The sequence below is a fragment of the Prionailurus viverrinus genome, chromosome C1 (genome assembly GCF_022837055.1).
Source record: "Prionailurus viverrinus isolate Anna chromosome C1, UM_Priviv_1.0, whole genome shotgun sequence".
NCBI lineage: Eukaryota > Metazoa > Chordata > Mammalia > Carnivora > Felidae > Prionailurus > Prionailurus viverrinus.
The window spans coordinates 211,675,375-211,691,323 of record NC_062568.1 but is presented as its reverse complement, the minus strand read 5'-3'; the positions used below and the strand labels follow the sequence as shown (position 1 = coordinate 211,691,323).

At 56.2% G+C, this 15,949-nt stretch overlaps 1 protein-coding gene across 3 annotated transcripts in view; it reads left to right on the top strand.

The window, feature by feature from the left end:
• AJAP1 (adherens junctions associated protein 1) overlaps window positions 1-15,949 on the top strand; it is a 124,349-nt gene that overhangs the window by 59,698 nt on the left and 48,702 nt on the right. The window lies entirely within an intron of this gene.

The window sequence follows — 15,949 nt, the reverse complement described above, 5'->3', positions numbered from 1 at the left end:
GTTGCTTCTAAAGGTGTAGCCCTTGAGAACCTCCCAGGCCACAGCTTGTCCACAGGGTCAGACATGCACTCAGCTTCCTGGCCTGCTGAGGGAGAGTGCAGAGTCCGGGACCCTGTGTTCCTACCTGCATCCAGCTCCCTCTGCCTCTGTGGGGGCCATGGCCCCATGCCCACCGGGACCAGGGTGTTCACAGGTCAGATCTGTCCACATACCTCCTGGGCCAACGGTGGTACTTTTTGGTTCATAAAACAGGATGAAAACTGCAGGGTGTCAGCACGAAGGGGTGAGGGTGACGTGGGGCCTCCTCCAGCCCCCCGTTTCTTTGCTTCTCCACATCCTAAGGGCTTGGGCTCCGCAGGCCCCACGCAGGCACTCTCAGGACCCGGGGGGCAGAAGGGTATCGCTCCTCGGGGTCCGTCGGCCGCATTAGTGGTTTTCCTGTAGCTCTGGCCTTGGTCGGGAGTTGCACAGGTTTTCACGGAGTGGGTGGCTTTTGTTCCATGACCTACTTCCTGCCTTCACCTGGTCGAGAGAACTGCAAGTTTTATTCTGAGCAATTCTTTCCTAGAGAGCAACATATCTATGAAAGCAGGAGACCCATCTCCGTCTCAAAGCCAGGGGCCGGGGCCAGGCCCCGGGGACGCAGGCTGTGGGCTCGGAGCACTGCGGGACAAGGTCTGCAGGCTGTCACAGGCCATCTCCTGGGCTGCCTTTGCCCAGTCACTACAGACATGCATCCCGCAGTTCATCATGTCTGTGCTGGGCGCCCGAAAGCGGTTTACAAAGCATTTGTTTTTACCTCAGTAAATTCACAAGGCATCCTCATAACAGAAGGCAGTGCTGCCTGCGTTTACTGTCATGCCCTCTACATACGTCACTTACCGCAGAGGCACGGCTGAGAAGACGTGTTCCCATTGATTCCAAATTACATTTGTTATCACTAAAAGTTAAATGCTCGGGACAGCATCAGAAGGCTCACCAAATTAATTCACAGTACACTGGATGTTACTAATCCAAATCGACAGATGCTTATCTTGGAAAAGATTTATGGTTCTTCATAATATAATCTGGTGCTAGATTAATTTGTTTAGCAAAACAGATTTCAAGGGAGGGGGAATATGTGTGTTTGCTTTTAGTGCAGAGAAATGTGAATTCTGGGAAGTGATGCAGGATGCTGAGAAGGGGTGCCAGCGGCCTTAGCATCCCGGCCAAACAAGGCAAGACAGGAAGTGCTGAGGTGAAGCCTCGAACTGGGTGTGTTACGGCCCAGCTGGTCCTGTGCAAGTGGCCCAAGGCCAGGCACGGAGAGCCCAGGCGGGAACCCTGTGAAGCCCCCTGTCCTGGCAGGCACCAGACGTGGGCCTGGGCTCCCGACTCTGTGGAGCATACAGCTGCTCGTGCTTCTCAGGAAGAATTCAGGCTGCAAGGGTGGTCTTGGGGGTCCCAGAGCTGTGGCCCGGGAGACTGTGCGTGCCGTGCACAATTAGTGATATGTGCGTCCAGACCTCAGATCACCCGTGAATCTGGGCTTTGCTGCATGGAGCTGTGTGACCGTGGGGGAAGTTCTCTTCTCTCTTGGCTGCATTTTCTTCACCGGGAAAATTAAAGTTTAGAAACATCTCTTCCAAACGATTGTCATGAGATTCAGTGTGTCAACACCAAGCACAAACTCAGAACCCTGCCCACACTCCAGGTGTTTCTATACCCAGCAAGAGTACCTCCAAGGAGAAGCTGGCAAGTGTCAAGGGCAAACAGGCTGCCAGGGACATGGGGATCTTCTCATGTCAGACACTCCCAGCTCTGCCCACTCACTGCTGAGGGTATCGCAATGGGGAGAATTAAGGTTTGGGGAAGCGATGTGAAGAATTTGTCAGGTCAGTTCCATTGGCCCAAGGGGCGTCTTTGGAATCAGGTTTGGGGGAGTTGTGAATTTTTCTTTTTGCTTCTGTAGAGAGATGTTTAGAAAGGGAAAGTTACATTTGCCTGCCTATCCAGAATATAGATATCGGTGGGCATAGAACAGCAGATGGCTGGAGATTTGGGGCACTCTGAAATCCCTCAGGAGCTAACATTACATAGAATGGCATCGTCAAACAGTCCCTCTCCCAGGGATCACCCTGTAAGTGAAGAGAGTGGGAAGCCTCTCCTAGGTTTAGCATAGGGAGTAAGAGTGTCTGCCTTCAAATTCCTGGCTTCATCTCCAGTTAGCTGTGTGAACTTGGGCAACTTGCTTATCTTCTCTGTGCCTCAGTGGGAATTATAGAATTAGCCATTTTACAATGTTGTAAAGGTTAAGTGAGATAGTATATGCCAGGTGGTCAGTACTTGGCATATGGCAGCTGCTCATTACATGTATGTTGCTGTTATATGATGGTGATAATGATGGTGGTGATGGTGATGATGGTGATGATGGTGATGATGATGGTCATGGTGTTGATGGTCCTAGTGGTGGTGATGATGGTGATGATAATGATGATGATGGTGGTAATGATGGTGATGACGATGATAATGATGGTGGTCATGATGGTGATGTTGGTGATGATGACGGTGGTGGTGATGATGGTGATGGTGATGATGGTGGTGGTGATGGTGATGATGGTGGTGATGATGGTGATGATGATGGTGGTGATGATGATGGTCATGGTCATGGTGGTGGTGATGATGGTGGTGGTGATGGTGGTGGTGGTGATGGTGATGTTGGTGGTCATGGTGGTGGTGATGATGGTGGTGGTGGTGATGGTGGTGGTGGTGGTGATGATGGTGATGATGATGGTCATGGTGGTGGTGATGATGATGATGGTGGTGGTGATGATGTGATGATGGTGGAGGTGATGATGGTCATGATGGTCATGGTGGTGATGGTCATGGTAGTGATGATGGTGGTGATGATGATGATGATGGTCATGGTGGTGGTGATGATGGTGATGATGATGGTGGTGATGATGATGATGATGGTCATGGTGGTGGTGATGATGGTGGTGGTGATGGTGGTGGTGGTGATGGTGGTTATATTGGTGATGACGGTGGTGATGATGGTCATGGTGATGGTGGTGATGATGATGATGATGATGGTGGTGGTGATGTTGGTGATGATGGTGGTGATTATGTTGATGATAATGGTCATGGTGGTGGTGAGGATGGTGGTGGTGATGGTGGTGGTGGTAATGATGATGGTCATAGTGATGATGGTCATGGTGGTGGTGATGATGATGGTGGTGGTGATGGTGATGATGGTGATGATGATGGTCATGGTGTTGATGGTCCTAGTGGTGGCGATGATGGTGATGATAATGATGATGATGATGGTGGTAATGATGGTGATGATGATGATGATAATGGTGGTGGTGATGGTGATGTTGGTGATGATGATGATGGTGGTGGTGATGATGGTGATGGTGATGATGGTGGTGATGATGATGATGATGGTCATGGTGGTGGTGATGATGGTGGTGGTGGTGGTGGTGATGGTGATGTTGGTGGTCATGGTGGTGGTGATGATGGTGGTGGTGGTGATGGTGATGATGGTGATGATGATGGTCATGGTGGTGGTGATGATGACGATGGTGGTGGTGATGATGGTGATGATGGTGGTGGTGATGATGGTGGTGGTGGTGATGGTGATGATGATGATCATGGTGGTGGTGATGATGACGATGGTGGTGGTGATGATGGTGATGATGGTGGTGATGATGGTCATGATGGTCATGGTGGTGATGGTCATGGTAGTGATGATGGTGGTGATGATGATGGTGATGATGATGGTGATGATGATGATGATGATGGTCATGGTGGTGGTGATGATATGGTGGTGATGATGGTGATGATGATGGTGGTGGTGGTGATGATGGTGATGATGATGGTCATGGTGGTGGTGATGATATGGTGGTGATGATGGTGATGATGATGGTGGTGGTGGTGATGATGGTGATGATGATGGTAGTGATGATGATAGTCATGGTGGTGGTGATGATGGTGGTGGTGATGGTGGTGGTGGTGATGACGGTGGTGATGATGGTCATGGTGATGGTGGTGATGATGATGATGATGGTCATGGTGGTGGTGATGGTGGTGGTGATGTTGGTGATGATGGTGGTGATTATGTTGATGATGATGGTCATGGTGGTGGTGAGGATGGTGGTTGTGATGGTGGTGGTGGTAATGATGATGGTCATGGTGATGATGGTCATGGTGGTAGTGATGATGGTGGTGGTGATGGTGATGATGGTGGTGATGGTCATGGTGGTGGTGATGGTCGTGATGATGTTGGTGATGATGGTGATGATGATGATGGTCCTGGTGGTGGTGATGATGGTCCTGGTGGTGGTGATGATGGTGATGATAATGATGATGGTGGTAATGATGGTGCTGCTGCTGCTGATGATGGTGGTGATGATGGTGATGATGGTGATGGTGGTGGTGATGATGGTGATGATGATGGTGGTGATGGTCATGGTGGTGGTGATGGTGGTGGTGATGGTGATGATGATGATGGTGGTGGTGATGATGGTGGTGATGGTGATGATGATGATGATGGTCATGGTGATGATGGTTATAGTGGTGGTGATGGTGGTGGTGGTGATGTTAGTGATGTTGGTGATATTGGTGATGATGGTGATGATGATGGTCATGGTGATGATGGTCATGGTGGTGGTGATGGTGGTGGTGGTGATGTTGGTGATGATGATGGTGGTGGTGGTGATGATGGTGATAATGATGGTGGTGATGATGATGATGATGATGGTCATGGTGATGATGGTCATGGTGGTGGTGATGGTGGTGGTGGTGATGTTGGTGATGATGATGGTGGTGGTGGTAGTGATAATGATGGTGGTGGTGATGATGATGATGATGATACTGATGATGGTAGTGCTGGTTATGATGGTGGTGATGGTGATGGTGGTAATAATGATAGTGGTGGTGCTGGTGATGCTGATGATGCTCATGCTTATGGTGATGGTGGGCATGATGATGATGGTGGTGGTGATGGTGATGATGGTGACAGTGATGGGAATAATGATTGCTATCCTTGTGACGATTTGCTATCGCCAGTTTGCTGCAACATTTACTGCTCCATTCTGGGGTCATTTGATGAGGTCATTAGATGAGGTCCCACATCCTCATCCCTGACCTTGGTGCTCTTTGCAGAAGCATAGATGGCACTAGCTAGGAACTGCTTGGGATGGAAAATCACCTGGCTCAGGTTCACCGAGGCATTCAGCTTCAGCCTCACATGGTGCTGGCAGAGGGTGAGTGTCAGATGGGGCAGAAGTTCACTTGAGGTCAACAGAGGAGGGATCCCCACGGCGAAGTGCCATCTTCCTGAGACAGCTCTCTTGCTGGTCATGTTCTGAGTCCAGAATCACCAAGTCTCCTGGGAGAAAAACACAAAGCCATTTCCTGGGCTTTAATCTTACAACTCATAAAGGGAGTTGTGGGGAATTCGGGAATTCAAGCCACCTGATTTTGGTTATTGCACTTGCCCACTGTGGGTCTCCTGGGCTGTGGGTGCTTGGCATTCAGCTAGTACTCTGAGTTCTTGGACCTGATGTTGCTAGACCCTCCTGCTGCTACCTGGACCTGAGATTTTCCAGCCTGTTCAGATATATCCAGTGCTTCCCCATTGTCCATGTTCATAGCTCTCAAAGGTGCATCACCCCGGAGGGGCCAAGAAGCCCAGTAAGGTCTCCATTGTCATTTAAGATCTGTGTCCATTTGGATCAATCACGTATTTGTGACAGCCAGCAGCTCAAGGACGAGATGGCTCAGGTGTCATGGCAGCCCTGCCTGGTAATTTTTACGTTGGAATTCACTCATGCGTTTGTGGGGATGATTTCCAAGTTGCTTTGTCCTTGTCACCAGGGGCCTTTGCTGTCCTTTAGGTGTGTCGGACTGTAAGCACAAGGGACCAGCTGGTGTCACCTTCCCTCACACTGACGGTCAGCTGACCTGGACAGCAGAACAAGTGTCATGCTGGGAAATACCTTCTAAACACCCGGATGGATGTGGAAGGGAGTCGTGAGCCGCTATGGTGGGAGAGACGTGCTCCTCTCCTTCTGTTTAAAGCAGTGATGGTGGTTTAAATGCTGAGCCCCTTTTAATTAACTTGCTGGGTGTTTGCTACCAGGGAAGTGAATCCGTCCTTAATTTAAAGATATTTGAAGCAAATGACTCATGAACTTCAAAAGTTTTGAGTGGCTTAATTGGGATAAGAGCATCCATGAACGAATGAGCGCCTGGAGCTCACTGAACACCCCACACCCTGCAGTGCGCGAGGCTGGGATTCAGGGTCTGACGCGGGCTTTGGAGTGGATGCACCGTGGTTTTGCGGGGCCACCTGTTGTGGCCCAGGTAGGACTGCGTGTGTCTGCCAATGGCTCTCTGTGCCCATCCAGCCTCCCTGAGCACGCCTGTGCTTTGGCTGAGCAAAGCCGTGTTCGCACCGTGTGGATAACTGACCTCCGGCTCATTAAGGCAAGCCTTGGAATCTTCTGGAGGTGACTCTATCACCAGCTTCCTCTCATTTCCCTGTCATGCTCCATCTGACTGCATTCAGTGCTTCCTCTGCTTCTGTGTTTCCCCCACAGCCTCATCCTCCTCCCTAGAACAAGTTAGGGGTCAGGAAGCCTCTTGAGCTCTTGGGGGCCTGCGGTGCCTGCCCCGGTGCCCTTTCTCTGCGGGAGCTGCTGCGTTCAACTGCCCAGGGCCGGCTTCCTCCTCCTGGCCCCCGAGAGCTACAGGAAGAGGCCTGAGCTGACACCCCTGCACCTGGACACTGGTCTCCTCTAAAGGTGGTGGATGGGATGCTGGCTACTCAGGTCCTGGGGGGGGTGCTGCAGGTGACACCCCCATGCAGGACGTGTCTTCCTTATATCAGGCACTTCGCTAAACACTGGAGTGATAACAGACCCGTTTGATATACGGTGGATTGAATTTATGGTTTTCATCCACTCACAGGGGAATGATTCTAAGCGTAGAGATTAAATATTAGACAGAACATTATTTTTAGAATTATTTGACGATGTGGAGAGGACCGGTTTTGGAATTTCTGGCTTCTGATCTGCCGCACAGGGAACTGTCAGCTCCGTACTTGGTTGATATGAAATACTGCTCTTCGGGGCGGGGGGAGGCGCGAGGGGATAGAAAGCCTGGTCCCTTGCTGTCTTTTCAAGGAGTTTAAAATCTATTTGGGAAAGTCAGACAGGGAAGGACACAAGCTTGCACAAGAGAGAAATGACAGCGAAGGACAGGAGCGGAGACGTTAGAAAGCCCTGGCTTAGACAATTGCAGTTAGTCTGGAAACCCAGTGAAGGAGGAGGGGGCCGGTCCTGGTGGCAAGGGCCCCTGCTGGGTTTCCTGGAGAGTGAATGAGGCTGGTCCTGACTGACCCGGAATGCATGCCTGGGCAGGACACCAGGAAGGGCAGGTTACGACGCAGAGCACGGGCTGGAGACCAGAGCTCCTGGAAGCCCAGAGGCCTGCATGGCAGAGGCAGCCCAGCAGGTGACCTGGAACTCAGTCTTCTCACATCTGGATGGGACACTGGATGATAAAATGCTTGAGGGCTGACTTCCAGCTCTGAAGGGCCATAAGAACGTTCGAAGCCCTGTGTTCCTTCTGCCCACAGCTAGGAAAATGGTCTTGACACGCTCTGCCCCCCCCCCCTCACCTCCCCACCCCGCCGCCCTTGTGTCATCAGCGAAGGGGAAAGGCTGGTGAGCTCCAGGCAATGAGCCCAGCAGTTCCCATGCGTGGCAAGCGCCGGGGTCAGCAGGGCGGGGGTGGCCAGGATTTCCCAGCTGCCAGTTGGGAGGGTGGGAAGCCACCTTTCCCTGAGTGGGAGAAGTCACCCAGCCCACCCAGGAGCGGCAGGGTGTCCGACTTGAAAAGCCCCACGTGCGCAAACTTGCTGGGAGAAGCACGGCTCTCACCCTTGCAGCAGGTCAGCTCCAGCGTGCCCCAGAGGTCATTGCCTGGTTCTGGAGGCTCAGCCAAGGTCATAGGCAGACGCGTGGTGGACATGCCATATGGTCAGATGAGAAGACAGGCCTCTGGTCTTGGCTTTCAGTGTGGTTCAGTGAACCTTGGCCTTAGAGTCTGTTGCTAGGAGGTGATGATCAGCAATAATAGAGGATTAAGTTTCTTTTCCAGAACTTTCCGTCAGTAGCAGGGATGCCCGGTCTGTTTCGAGAGGGGAAGTGGGGTGTCTGCTGAGGTGACTGTGCATGGGACGTATAGGGGGTGAGGCTGGTGCTCAGGGGAGAAGCCCTGCCTTGACCCAGGCCTGACCCAGCCCCTGGCTGTCCACCATCACTGGCCATGCCCTGTGACCTCGGGGGGTGCTGGCTCCCACCTCGAAAGGTCCTTCTGAGATGTGACTGAGTTCAGCCACGTGGAAAGCTGGGACCCCGGGCATGCACAGACCCCTTGGTCTGGGACTGCGTCGGGGGCTGCGTTGTGCTGGGGAAGAACCACTCCTACTGTTTCCTTCACCATCCCCCGAAGGGGAAGGTTTGGGACCTGCAGGTTCCTGGCCAGTTCATGACCTGTCTCTGTCCCAGAAGGATTTAGGCAGTTGGACCCACGAGGGAAACCATCAGCAGAACCCTAAGGACGCACCGGGTCAGCAGCCTCCACGTGTGGCTTGTGGGGGCACCGTGTCCGGGGTCCCGGCCTCGGGGAGGGCTGGCTGCTGGGGCGCCAGTCAGCACATCCTTTGCCAGGGGCCGGCTGGCTTCTCTGCAGAGTGTCCCCTGCACACGTGCCTGTAACGGAGCCTGTTGCCAGACTTGTGCTTCGTTCTCCGTGTTCTCCAAACTGCCCTCGGGAGGCACTGGGGCTGACGCTCAGGGAGGGGAGCCGGGGTCCTTTCCGTGCCGCCGAGGGCCCCACCTCAGCACACAGCTCTGCTGGCAGAAGCCTCAGGGCGTCCTGAGTGGGGGCCTGAGTCCAAGAGGAAGCTGACTGCCTTATCCACTCCAGAGTTCTTGGCCCATATATGAGGTGCCGTGATGAAGGAACCTTCTAGAAGTTCCAGGGAGGCCTGCCCATCAGCAGAGCCCATGCCAGCTGGGTGGAAATATCAGATGCCCCCACTGTGTGGTCTTCCATTCTGGACAGTCTGGCAGCTCGGGCCGCAGCCAGGACTCCACGGATGTGTCTTGGGGCCGAAGGCAGGGCCTCTGAGATCCACACCTGGGTCCCCTTCCCTGTTCCCACCTCTGACAGCAGGGGGAAATCGGCATCGTCTGTGTGGTGGGGGCAGAAAGGCTGGCACTCTAGAGCCAACTCCCCGCCCTTCCGGACCCAGGGCCCCAGTTTACAAAGCATGTTGGTAATGCTCCTTTTTGCTCACTTTCAGGGCTCCTTTTCAGAGAAAGTATAAGCTCCTGAAACTGAGGGTCCTCTAAACTCAGGTAATGCCTTCACAGGGACATAGAGGATATATGAAGTGATGTATGCTAATGCTGGTCTGTGCACGTCTTCATGGTGAGGGAGTCAGAGGCTGACCCCGCACCCCCATGTGGCATCACCAGGAACTTGAGGGCCAGTCAAGCTAAGACAGGTATGTCATCTGGGCACGGGGGGCAGGTGACTTTTCGAAACGGTGAGCGCTCCCGGCAACATTTGGGACAAAAAAAATTAACACAGCCTTCTTTTGATGTCCATGGTGGTTGTGTTCTTGGAAACTTCGGTGCTTATTAAAACCGTGCAGAAAATACTCTGGGTCTGCACATGGAACAGAAGGAGGCTTTCTGGGCTCAGAGCATTTATAGCAGGAGTGAACAGAAGGACGTTCGGAGTTCCACGGAACAGCACCGGCCGTGGGTGAGCACGTCTGTCCCGTACACGCAAGGCAGGTAGCGTCCTGGCCCCACGCAACTAATGTCAGCCACTGTGACAACCAAGAGTGTCCCCCACATTCCTAGGTGCTGCCCCCCCCAAGAATCTCTGTTTTCATCCCACCCCTGGAGACGGGTGGCCGTGCCCTCACCTGCACCTGCACGCTGTGCACGAAAGGACCAGCTTGTGTCTGCCTGTGAGCGTCCTGGGGCCGAGGCAGCGAATTGACACAAGGTGGGAGTTTGAAACAATGGACATTTGATCCCTCACAATCTAGAGGGCAGAGGCCAGCGGGGGCTGCATCGCTCCTGCCTCTTCCGGCTGGTGGTGGCTGCGGTGCTCCCCTCCAGCCTCTGCCTCTGTCTCCATATGGCATCTTCCCTCTGTGTCTGTGTCTCTCCTCTTCTTATGAAGACACCAGCCGTTGGATCAGGGCCCACACCCTGAGCACCCAGGATGGTCTCATCTTGACATCCTTGATGTCATTGCATCTGCAAAGTTCTTTTTTTCCAAATCAGGCCGCATTCACAAGCTCTGGGGGTTAGGATGTGGACGTATATGTTCCATGGGGTACTTGCAATCCAGGAGGGGCTGGGGGTCGGCCATGCCACGGGGTTTCCTCCAGAAGCTGGGAGAACTGCAGACCCCCAACTGTCCCCAGTCCTGGTGCTGGTAGAGAAGGTGGAGGGCAGGTCCGGGGAGGCCAGTGATCCAACCCTTACCCCCACTCCCCTTCACGAGGCTGGGGCTGCTCAGAGGCCCTGGGAGCCACTGGGACTTGGAGAAAACGGAACCTCCATCTGTATAAAATGCTTTGTATGAATTGAGCTTGACAAACAGCTCAGAGATCAAAGTGCCTGACCTCTGGTTGGCCTTGGACCCTGAAAATCCATCCATCATTCACTCACTCATCCATCCGAGATGTTCCGAGCACCTACTATGTGGCAGGCACTGCAGTTACATGAGAAGACAACTCACAGTCCCTGTCCCCTCTGGGGGCAGCAGACAGATGGACGCTCACGTGGAGACATAAGAACCACTTCAGGTGCCCGCGTGCACGGGGAGGGTACCTGCAGGGCGTGGCAGGGAGCTGATGCTTTAGTGGAGACCAGATGGTGGGAGGAGGAGGTGGGAGGGAAAAGGAGGGTGGTGGCCAGGAACCAAGGTGGACCGAGTGTGGCAAATACTGGGGGGCTGGGGCGTGGGGCCACGTGGCCAGGGGCAGGGGAGGTAGAGGTTGGGCAGTGGCATGGTCTTCATGTGCTTGGAGGCCATTGTGGGGGCGATTGTGGGGTGAACAAGGAGTGGCCTGGCCTGTGGATGCTCCTGAAGCTGTGAGGCTCCAGGAGAGGGTGGGGTGGGAGTCCGGATCAGCGGGGGGGGGGGGGGGGGGAACAGGAGGGTGCACGGCACTTGCTGAGGACTCGGGTGGGTGACATGAGGGAAAGAGAACAATCTACAAGGCTTCCCAGGTGTGTGGTCGGAGCTTGTGCCTTCAACATAAGTGGTGCCTGAGCTGGGGTGGGTGCAGACTGGAGAGGGCGGCCCGCGGCCGCCTGGGCCCTGCTTCCCTGCAGCCTTTGCATCAGCTGTCAAGGGGGGACATCCATGGACTTGTGTGTGTGCAGCTGGGGGAAGGTCTGGCCTGTGGGAGTCTGTGTGCTGTCAGAGGTCCTGTGGATAGTTGAGATCACCTGGAGGGAGTGTGGATGGCATGAAAGGGGGACAGGGACAGAGGACAGGGCCCCAGAGGGTCCCCAAAGCACAAGGAGAGATGTCTATGGAGGAGGAAACCAGGAGGGTCATCCCATGGAAACCTGGAGCATCTCACAGAAGAGGAGGGGAGAAGGAGGAGGGGAAGGAGGAGGAAGGAATAGAAGGAGGGAGGGGGAGGAGGTAAGGGAGGAGTCGGAGAGGGAGGAAGGGGGGAGGATGGAGATGGAGAGGAGGAGGAGGGAGGAGAAGGAAGAGAGAGGAGGAGGGCGAGGAGGAGTAGGACTGGGAGGAGGGGGAAGACGGAGATGGAGAGGAGAAGGAGGAGGAGGGGGAGGAGGGAGGAGGAAGGCGAGGAGAAGGAGGGGGAGGAGGAAGACTGGGAAGAGGAGGGGGAGGAAGAAGAGGGGGAGGAGGACTTGGAGGAGGAGAGGGAGGATGGAGATAGAGAGGAGGAGGAGGGAGGAGGAGGAGGTTAAGGGAGGAGTGGGAGAAGGAGGAAGGGGAGGAGGGGGAAAAGGAGGAAGGGGAAGGAGGGGGGGAAGGATGGAGATGGAGAGGAGGGGAGGGGGAAGAGGGGAGGTGGACTGGGAGGAGGGAGGAAGAAGGGGAAGGAGGAAGAGGGGGAGGAGGACCAAGAGGAGGAGGGGGAGAACAAAGATGGAGAGGAGGAGGGAGGAGGGAGAGGGAGGACGAGGAGGAGGGGGAATGGAGAAGAGGAAGGGGGAGGGGGACTGGGAGGAGGAGAGGGAGGATGGAGAGGAGGAGGAGGAGGGAGGGGAAGGAAGAGGGGGTGGACAAGGAGGGAGGAGGAGGGTGAGGAGGAGGAGGAGGACTGGGAGGAGGAGGGGGAAGATGGAGATGGACAGGAGGAGGAGGAGGAGGGAGGGGAAGGAGGAGGGGGTGGACAAGGAGGGAGGAGGAGGGTGAGGAGGAGGAGGACTGGGAGGAGGAGGGGGAAGATGGAGATGGACAGGAGGAGGAGGAGGAGGGAGGGGAAGGAGAAGGGGGTGGACAAGGAGGGAGGAGGAGGGTGAGGAGGAGGAGGAGGACTGGGAGGAGGAGGGGGAAGATAGAGATGGACAGGAGGAGGAGGAGGAGGGAGGGGAAGGAAGAGGGGGTGGACAAGGAGGGAGGAGGAGGGTGAGGAGGAGGAGGACTGGGAGGAGGAGGGGGAGGATGGAGATGGAGAGGAGGGGGAGGAGGAGAGAGGGGAACGAGGAGGGGGTGGATGAGGAGGAGGAGGGAGGAGGAGGGCGAGGAGGAGGAGGACTGGGAGGAGGAGGGGGAGGATGGAGATGGAGAGGAGGGGGAGGAGGAGAGAGGGGAACGAGGAGGGGGTGGATGAGGAGGAGGAGGGAGGAGGAGGAGGAGGAGGAGGAGGTCCTGAATCAGGGCTCCCAGGAAGCAAGAGGGATGAGCACAGAAGTGACCATCACCTTTGTCCTCCGTGGAGGTGTAGGCGTGGAGGCTTGACAAGAAGGCGCGCCGGGTCACGTGGGGAGGCAGCAGGGACTATGTTGAGGGGCTGGGCCAGCGGGGATGGGGAGGGGCTTGGAGGACCCTGGAGGCAAAGGGCAGTTTTGCTGCTTCAGGCGTGTGCGCCTGCGGGCGTGGACGGTCCAGTCCGCCACGGGGTGACAGTGGGCGCTCGTCGAGCGGAAGCAAAGTCCTCGCGCGGGAGGAGGACTGGCCGCGGGGGTGCGGGACGGCTGGCACCTGCGCATGCGCAGCTGAGCTAAGCGCAGGGCAAGCTGGGCTCTTGGAGGGAGCAGGAGGCGGTAATGAGAAGGCGGTCTGTCTGGGAAATCCCGCTTTCCTGGCAGTACACATTCCCCCTTTCCACTTGGGAGGCCCTGCGTGCGTGGGAGGAGCCAGTGTGCTCCAGGGGCGGCGCAGAGGGGCCCTGGCCTGCAGCACCTCTGTCCCCAGGCGGGGGACAGCAGGTGTGTGGATTCCACCTCAGATGGAGATGGGGGCATGTGGGCCAGGACTGACGGGTGGGACGGGGGTGTCTGCGGTCGGATGTGAGCCCCGGGGACCCGGGGCACGTGCAGGGGCCTCCTGGCACCTGGGAGGCTGGGCGTGGGAAGGGCAGGGGAGGTGGTGGGCCTGGCGCTCGTGCAGGGGGCCGGGGAGGTCCTGGTGGGGGGCAGGAACTGGGTGTTTAAGTCCAAACAGGAGCTGTGGGTGGGCCATCCCTGAATGTGCAAGCTGGCTCTGTCCCTCATCTGCGGAGGCGACCTCGGCGTCCTCACCTGGGCGTGTAATGGGCCAGAGGAATCGGAAGAATGCTTCCAGACATGGCCCTGCACCACCTCCTGCACCCGTCTCCTGGGGCCACGGGACCAGCCCTGCCCCGCTCAGACGAGGCTCTTAGGCAAACACCACGGGATGCACCGAGCATCGTGGGGCCTTCCTGTGCCGTCTTCCTCCCTTCCCAGGTGCAGCGGGGGCCCCTCCTCCGTAGCAGCCTTTGCCGAGGCCGAGGGGTTGCAGACCTGGGGGACGACCGTCCTGAGCACACCCACGGCAGTCTCTAAGCGGTACCAGGACTGGCCTTGCTCCTGGCTGGGACTTGAACCCAGACTCAGAAATGAGGCTTTATTGGGAACGCGCACTCTTGGATTCTTTGTCTCCATTTCCTGGCATTTAGCATGACTTCTGTCATTTTACGGCCACTTGCTCAGATGTCTGCCCCCCAGCCCCGCCACCTAATACTAAAAACAGCAAAGACCACCTGCGTGTTCAGCACCTCCCCTGGCAATCGCCCAGCCTGGGAGTTCCTTCAGGGGCAGAAACAAACCTCCTGCCCCCGGATCCCCTGCCCCCTGTGGCCCTGGCCCCTGGCACAGCTCCTGGCCCACAGCCGGCTGCACGTGGGTTTTCTGAACAAGTTGTACAAAATGCAACTTCCGTATGAATTGTTCATCGGGGTGAGATGCCGTGCAGGTCTGTAGACCTTTAGTGACAGGGAAAGGGGACACGGAGAGGAGAGGGGAGACAGGGTAGTAACGTGTCATTCCTTTGAGAGTCGCCCAAGCCCAGACTGAGAGAAGGTGCCACTTCTCCCGTGCAGAGCCCCACACCCCGGTCTCCATGTCCATGCACACTGGGGTTGCGTGGGCAGGAGCTGCTCAGGACCCGCCCGCCGGAGTCCACACCACACGCGTGGGCGAGTGTGGGGAGGATGTCCGGCTCATCCGGAGAGAGCAAAGCAGCCACGTCTTGGAGAAGAGAGTGAGGCTGCCAGGCTCCAGGGAGCAGGGAAGCTGGGAGCCACTCAGCCGGGCCAAGGCTAACGGGTATATGGGGTACTGCAGGGGACACCATTCAGTCCACAGTCCTACGTGGAGAGAAAATGCACTCTGGTCTCCATGGCGATGGAGGGGAGCGGCGGGGCGCGGGCCGTGGAACCCCGTCGCGGAGGCTGTGAGCTTGACCTGCTTGTGAGCATGTGTGTCTTTGGGGGGCCACCACTCCAAGGCCCGTATCGGAAACTCGCAGAGGTCAGGGCTTGTGTGTCCTCTTAAGATACCTGCTCAGTACTTCTCCTTTCATATTTCGTGGGGGGTGGGGGAAACCTTGGTAGTTGCAGTTTGGGAAGTTTCCCTGGGAGCCGGGGGCGGGGGCGGGGGGTGGGGGAGGCAAGCAGTCTGCTTTCTGTAGCTGAATGGGGCTTGTCACGGGGGAGGGGGCTCCTGGCCGGGGTGGCAGGCTTGGGGGCCCCAAGTGATTCCCCAAGTCTGGGCGGGAGGAAGTGGCCAGATTCCATGTTTCCAAGGGTTTTAAAGCCTCAGTAAAGGCTGCTTGACTTCAGTGAGGATGAAAGAAAACGGACGAGAAGAGCAGAAGGGGGCCCCGTGCTGAAGCCACGGGCTGGGCTGTTCTCCCCTGGGCGTCTTCAGCTCTGCTCCCCCCGTATGGAGATTCCCGGTGAAAGGCCCAGGGAGCCCCCCGCCACCGAAGCTGTGCGCACAGTGGTGCCCGAGGCAGTGGTCTGTTCCGTGGTGAGCTGCTGCTCAGACCTGGGGTCCACACTGCTCCCACCACACCAGGTGGTCCTTCCCAGACTCGTGCGAATGCTCTGTGATGGCTCCCCCTTTGTCCCTCTCAGCCCAGAGCCAGGGTGTCCAGAGTAAAGACCACCCCAGGCCCTGCCCTCTGCGTTTTCAGGACTCCAGAGTGTGTCACCTGTGCCGCCACCCCTCCCATAAACTCATGGCTCCCTTAATCAGTATTTCTTGCATGGCAGCAGAGAACAGGTACTCTCTGGCCCCTCCCTGCCCTGGCCTGTCTGCCCCATGATTGTCACCTCCTGATAGGTGCCTTTGTGGGGTCCCCTCTTCTGCAGCATGAACAGGGCTTGTGACTTGCTTCTAACCAGTAGAATACG